Genomic DNA, 7,022 nt, shown 5'->3' with positions numbered 1-7,022 from the left:
CTGCGACGCGCAGCCTCCGCCCGCCGGCGGCCGAGCCGTGTCAGCGGCGGCGCCGCAGCCCCGCGCTCCGGGCGGGCAGGCGGGGAGGGGCGGCGGCGGCGGCGGCGGCGCGGAGGCTGCAGACAAAAGGAGCCGCGCTCCCCCGGGTCTGGCCGCCCCCACCCCCGCCCCGCCGACGCGGTTTCCCTCTGTCCCCCGAAAAGCGGAGGGGGGCGCGCGGCCGGTGCCCGGAAAGTCCCCGCCGCCCGAAGGCCCCGCCCTCCTGGAAGAATGCAGAGGTGAGGCCCGGGTCCCGCGGCCTCTCCCCCGCCCTCGGCGCCCCCCGGCCGCCCATCCCCGCTCCCGGCGCCCCGGGTGGGTGCCCCGCGGGCCCGAGCGCTCTGGAGGTGCTAGGTGTTTCCCACGTGAGCGTTCGATTGTTACATTCATCCGGGCGGACGCGGAGACCCTGAGAGGTTGAACTACTTACCCTATGCCACACAGCTTGTGAGAGGCAGGGCTAGGATTGATACCCAGTCCAGATCTGGGTGCACCTAGACTCCCTACTCCTAACCTCTGTGCTGCCTCTCCAGGCTTTGGACCGCACAGTCGTCCCCAACAGCGCTTCTGGGGCCAGGTCGCTGCTGGGGAAGGACACCGAGAGGAGGAGCAGGAAACAGAACTCTGGTCTCCGGCCCCAACAGGCCCCCCGGGGACAGGGGAGGTAGAGAGGACCAGGGGCAGGCTGGAGGAAGGAAAAACAAGGCAATTCGGTTTGCTGATTGCAGGGCCCAGGCACGCGGAACGCCTTGGGAAGGTCCCCTCCCTTCCCCTGGGTTCCCACTCTCACCCTTCTTTGGCAGCCCTGGCCGCCCAAGCTGAGAGGCCAGGACAGAATCTCAGCCCAGAGGGCGGGCAGCAGCCTGCAGGCCTGGACCTGAGCCTCCTCTTGGTAGTGCTCAGCTGAGCCTCCACGGGGGCTCCTCATGCTGGCCCCAGCCCTACCTGGGGGCCCTGCAGGATCTGGCCTGCCTCCTCTCCTCCCCTCTACCCTGTGGTTCAGCAGGCCAGCCTGTGTCACCAGTTGCCCCCAACCCAAATGCAGGCCTTGGCTGAGTCCACTCCCACTTGTGCTCTCCCGCTCAGTTCAGAGGTCTCCTCATCCAGGAAACGCTCCCTGATGGCTCTCCATCTTGCCTGTCAGTCTGAGTTCTGGGGCCTTCCTCCAGATGCCTGCTTCATTTTATCATTCTCTGGTGGGGTGCCCATTTCCCCCACCATGCTGGGAAACCCTCCAGGACAGGATGTGTCTTCATCACCTTCTTGTCCCTGATCTCCAGCCAAGGGAGGGTCCCGAAGAAGCCCCAGCCCCATTACCTGCAGGAGCCAAGAACAGTGTGGGGACCCAGGCAGGGAATGTGGAGTGGCCTGGGGCCCAGTTTCATACATGGGCTGTGTGTTCTCTCCTCCCTGGCCTCTGGTCTTCCTGCTCAGCTCTGAATGAGCCCACTCTTCCCTCTGTGCAGCCCAAGTTCCAGGGGTGAATGTGGCCTTTATCTGCCCTTTGCTCCTGGATACTCACTTGAATTCCTCCAGAAGCACCTCCTGAGAAGAGAGGCTTGTGAGTTTGAGGATTGGAGAGTCCAAGGTGTGGGAGAGCAGGAGAGGGGAGGTCATGGGGTAGGGTTGGAGGTTGGGGGTGGGGTGGGTCCTGGGAAGAGCATGGGCTTCTCTGCTAGCTGGATGCTCCTCAGCAAGGTATTTTGAGTCTCAGTTTCCACATTTGTACAATGGGGCTAATGACAGTAACTCCCATAGAGGCTGGCCAAAGATTAGAGCTAACATGTGCGTATTACCCCACCCCCACTTGCCCTGTGAAGTGGAAGAGGAAGTAGAGGGAGTCAGGGAGGCCCCGGGGCAACTGGGGAGGGGGGGTGGAGGCTGGCTTTTGGAGGTCCCTCGAGCTTCCAAGGAAGTTGGGGCTGCCACCTGCCCCTGGGACCCTCTTATGAATTCTTCCAAGTCAGCCCCTGCCCCTTCTCTCTCGCAAGAGGTTCACGCAGAAAGGAGATGAGCAGGGGCCAGAGCTGCACAAATGGCTGTCAGAGCTCTCCGACATCACATCCCCTAACTGGGGGGACCAGGGAGCTGAGACACCTCACTCAGTTCAGCTGGTCGAGGTGGGGGGGGGAGCTCAGATCTGAGCATGAACGCATCCCACGTGAACCACGGCCAAAGCCCACAATCAGATTTGTGGTTCTTCTCCCCCAAAGACAGGGTCACACCGGATTCCAAAGTTCCTTCCTCGGGGGAGCCCTCCCTGACCCCTGACTCTCCTCAGCTAGCTCCCTGGCTGCAGTTTTGGCTCTTTTGGGTGATGATTTGATGGATGCCTGCCTCCCCCTCCCCCCAAGATGTGACCTGGGGACTGGGGGCTGTCGCTCAGCATTGTGGTACTGGGGCCAGCAAGACATCGCAGGCACTCTCTGTGTTGTCACATTCTTTCTGTTTTACTGGCATGCTGGGGGACAGAGAAAGGAGCAGCCACAGTCCCTGTCCTTGCTGAACTGATAACTGTGCAGTCACGACACGTGGCCGGCACTGAGGGCCCAGGTTGTTGGAGGCGGACTGGGACCCGAGCCCCAGAGGCTCCCAAGTCTTTGGTCAAAGAGCTCAAAGTGCAGCCCCAGCAGCTACAGCAAGAGAGTAGCCATGCCAGAGCTGGAACCCTGGGGTGGAGGGGCTTGCCTCAGGGAAGCAAGAGGCCCCTTTGGGGGAGCAGTGAGCAAGAAGACCCAGGGCCTCTCCTCTCTTCCTCTTCCTCCAGGTGACCCGATTCCCTAGGCGATTTCCAACAGCTGCCTCAACAGGCCCATCTGGGAAATACACACGGAAGGAGCAGTGGGGATTCCAGCCCATTCTCTAGGGAGAAGCCTCAACAGGCTTCAGCCTCTCCCACCTCCTGTCTCTCCTCATCCCAGCTCCCTACAGCCTCCCTCTTCCCCAGGGCACCTCCTCACTCCTACCTCCTCCCCCAAGCCACTTCCAGTCCTTCCAACTCCAGTCCTTCCAAATTCCCTGGAAGTGGCATGGCACCTCCTGCAGGAAGCCTTCCCTAACTACACCCTCCTTCACTTTGACTGCCTCTCCCCTCTGCTCCTGGAGCATTCTGTACAGATAGGTGACAAATACAGGTTGTGGAGCCACCCTACAGATGGGGATAATGCCATCAGGAGGGTTAATAGATGTAAATATCAGCGCCCAGGTAGTAGGTGCTAGCTATTATGACTGTCCTTGTGTCTCTTTCTCCTGTTAGGTATCACGAGAGCAGTTGGGAATGGCTATGAAAGGGCCCTGAGGGCGGGGACTGTGTTGTTTCTAGATTTTCTAGCCCCCAGCTCCTAGTACCGTGCCCAACACACACAATCAAGGTCTGTGGAGGAATAAATTAAGGAAGGAATGGGCAACTGTGGTGTAGTAGGCTGGAGAATGCCCCCTGCGGATAGTCACGTCCTCATCCCTGGGACCTGTAAATGTTCCCCTACTGGAACATGAGTCTTTGCAGACTTGATTAAGTTAAGGATCTGAAGATAGGGAGATTATCCTGGGTTACCCAGGTGGGTTCTAAACACAGTCACGCATATGCTATAAGAAAAAGGCAGGGGCAGCTGGGTGGCTCAGTTGCTTGGGCATCTGACTCTTGGTTTTGGCTCGGGTTGTACGTGCTCTCTCTCTCAACTGAATAAATAAAAAAAAAATCTAAAAAAAAAAAAAGAGGCAGAGGGAGATCTGACACAAACAGAAGAGAAGGCAACATGATGACATGGGGCAGAGATCGGGGAAGCAGCCCTAAGCCAAGGAATCCTGCAGCCACCAGAAGCTGAAGAGGGAAGGCCAAGAATCTTCCCTTGAGCCTCCAGAGCAAATGCGGCCCTTGATTTTCAGACTCCTGGCCTCAAGAAATGTCACAGAATATACTTCTGTTGTTTGAAGTCCCCCGGTGTGTGGTAGTGTGTCACAGTAGTGTGGGTCCCACACAGCTGGGCTGAACACCAAGTTCTGCTCTGTTCGCCCTATGATTCTGCACAACTTCACTTCTCTGAGCCTCGGTGTTCCTGTCTGTAGAGTGGGGATAGGAGTTCCTACCTCGCAGAGGTCCTGCAGGTTTGTAATGAGAAAATGCATGTGACGGCCCCGGGGCGTGCCCAGGTGGAGAGGTCTAGAACCAGTCTGAAAGGGGGAGGCATTTCTGATTTTCAGGTAAAGGCCTTGACTTCATCGTCCATGTTGTGTGGAAATAGGGCAGGATCCAGTTTCTTCTTGCTCACAACCTGCTGTTTTGGTTTGTTTTTTATTTAACCATGAATAATTATGGCTCTGGAGAGGAGGAAGGTGGTGTGAACTCACTTGCTTTCTTCACCTGTCCTAAAATATGCTTGGTCCGCAGGGAAGCCTGCGGGAGCAGCTGGCACTGCCGGGCGGTGCCAAGGCCGGGGGGCATCCAGGTGACAAGGCATCTACAGACCTTTCTTCCCTTCCCTCACTGTGGGAACCTTCCCGGACCTGAGGGAGCAGAGGGAGCAGGCCCAACCGATTGCTAACCTTCCTTCCAAGATTCTAAGAAGAGTGCTCAAACCTTATTCTTCCCAAGTGAGTTCCAAATCCTGTCACCAGTGGCAGGAATGGCTCCTAACGGTGGCTTCGGGCCCGGGGCACCAGCTCCGGATTCCTCTAGGGTCGGGAGGCGGCCTCCAGCCCCGGGTCTCATCGACCGGAAAGGCCCCTCCCCGCGGATCCGCACCTTGCCGGGCTTCCAGCGCTCTCTGCTGCCCCCTAGCGCAGGAGAGAAGAACTCCCAAGTCCTCCGCGGGAGCGGCCGAAGCCTGTCTGACAGTCTGACCCCAGCCGGGCCCCTCTGTTCTGAAAGGCAATAATGCCCTCTACCACAACGGACAGTGTTATTTTATTTTTTAAAAGATTTTATTTATTTATTTGACAGAGACAGAGACAGCGAGAACAGGAACACAGGCTCGCTGAGCAGGGAGCCCGATGTGGGACTCGATTCCAGGACTCTGGGATCATGACCTGAGCTGAAGGCAGCTGCTTAATGACTGAGTCACCCAGGCGCCCAACACACTGTCCGTTTCTTGAGCATGGGCCTTGACTCCAAGACACTGACTCAACATAGAGTCGATCGATGAAATGCCTGACTTGTCTTAAGCATGTTCCCTCTGCCTGGAACGTTCTTCCCCTTCTCGTCTCCACAGCCATCCCTCAGACGCCACCTCCTCCAAAAAGTCTTCCCTGGGTGAGTTGCCCTCACCGCTCTGCTCTTACTCCATGCAGACTCTCCTAGAGTGTTTTCGTGGTGCTCCGTGATGCCCTGCCCACGTGCTGACCTTCCCCTGGCCAGGACACCAGGCCCTCTGCGTCTCTGCTCCTTGGGACCTCAAGGTCGACGTCATTCCAAGACCAAGAAGGGAGAACTGACGTCAACATCAGGGCCATGCTCTCATCCGCTGGCTCCCGTGTGATTGTGTTCACTCGGGTGTCTAATGTGTGTGTGTGTGCACACACATACACATACGTACTGTTAAAATACAGATTACAGATTTTACCATTCGAACCCACCTTCCTGGTGACCTCGCTGACCGGCATACCTTTGGATCTACTTTCTTCTTCCTCGGAAGACCCTTCCTCCAGCCTCTGTAACAACCGAGCTAGCCCTTCCTGGGGCCTACTCTATGCCAGGCGCTGGGCCAAGGGCTCGGTGAACCAGCTCTGTTGTCTCCAAGAGCTCCATGAGGGCATTTCTTTATTAACTTTGTCTTCAGGTGAGGGAAGTGAGGTACAGGGGGGTGATGTGATTTGCTCAAGGTCACAGAGCTGATACCTGTGGGAGCCAGGGCTTCTCTAAGCTGTCTGGCTCCAGGTGCTCTCTCTCTGTGAGGCCTCGTTTCCCCCCTCTGCTTTCACCTCCTGATAGCACCTGAGTCTCCCTGTCTTCACGGAGTGAACTCCCCCCCCCCCCCCGCAAGGTGTGCTCAGAGCATCCATGTGTCTCTGCTGGGGAGTCGGACTGAGAGCGAATGTATCCCAGGGGCCTTTGTTTGTCTTGCAGGTCTCAGAACACACAGGCTCCTTGGTCCTGCCAGGCCTGGGACCACAGCCTGGTCAGCACCAGGGGAGCCACCTGCTGACATCCTCCTACTTCCAGCAGGCCCGCAGATACTCTGCACTGTTGGGAGTCTGGCAGGCCCATCCTGGGATTCTGCTGCTTTTTGTGGGAGGAATGTGATGGGAAGGCCAAGAATACAGGTTTCCAGGTTTCCTGGGTGGTTCGGGTCCTAGGATCGAGCCCTGCATCAGGCTCCCTGCTCAGCGGGGAGTCTGCGTTTCCCTCTACCTCCCCCCCCTGCTTGGGCTCTCTCTTCTCTCTCAAATAAATAAAAAATCTTTAAAAAAAAAAAAAAAGGTACAGGTTTCAGACTCAGAGGGCTTGGGATCCACATCATGTCTCAGCCACCTATAAGCCATGTGACCTTGAGAGAGAGAGAGCGCAAGCAGCGGGGAGGGAGAAGCAAGCTCCCCACTGAGCAAGGAGCCGGTTGCAGGACTCGATCCCAGGACCCTGGGATCATGACCTGGGCCGAGGGCAGACGCTTAACTGACTGAGCCACCCAGGCTTCCCTAATCTCAATGTTCTTACCTCTAAAATGGGAATAATCCTATCTACCTCACAGAGTTGTAAAGACAAAATAAGATCGTGTGAACCTTCCCACCTCAGTATTCTCACAAAATACTAGTGTAAACACGGACTAATGTTTGGTGCACATAGTGCTTTCTATTGGTCGGCTCTCTAGTTAATCATCATCTTGGAGTTGAGACTCATGTCACAAGGTGCCTGGAATATATTTTTTTAAGGATTTATTTATTTACTTGAGGCGGGGAGGGGCAGAGGGAGAGAGAATCTCCCACAGACTCCAAGCCGAGTGCAGAGTCAGACACGGGGCTTGATCCCATGACCCTGAGATCACGACTCG

The sequence above is a fragment of the Mirounga leonina genome, unplaced genomic scaffold (genome assembly GCF_011800145.1).
Source record: "Mirounga leonina isolate KUSES-001 unplaced genomic scaffold, KU_Mleo_1.0 Mir_200, whole genome shotgun sequence".
NCBI classification, from domain to species: Eukaryota; Metazoa; Chordata; class Mammalia; order Carnivora; family Phocidae; genus Mirounga; species Mirounga leonina.
The sequence above is the reverse complement of the archived record's forward strand: the minus strand, read 5'-3'. Positions refer to the sequence as shown.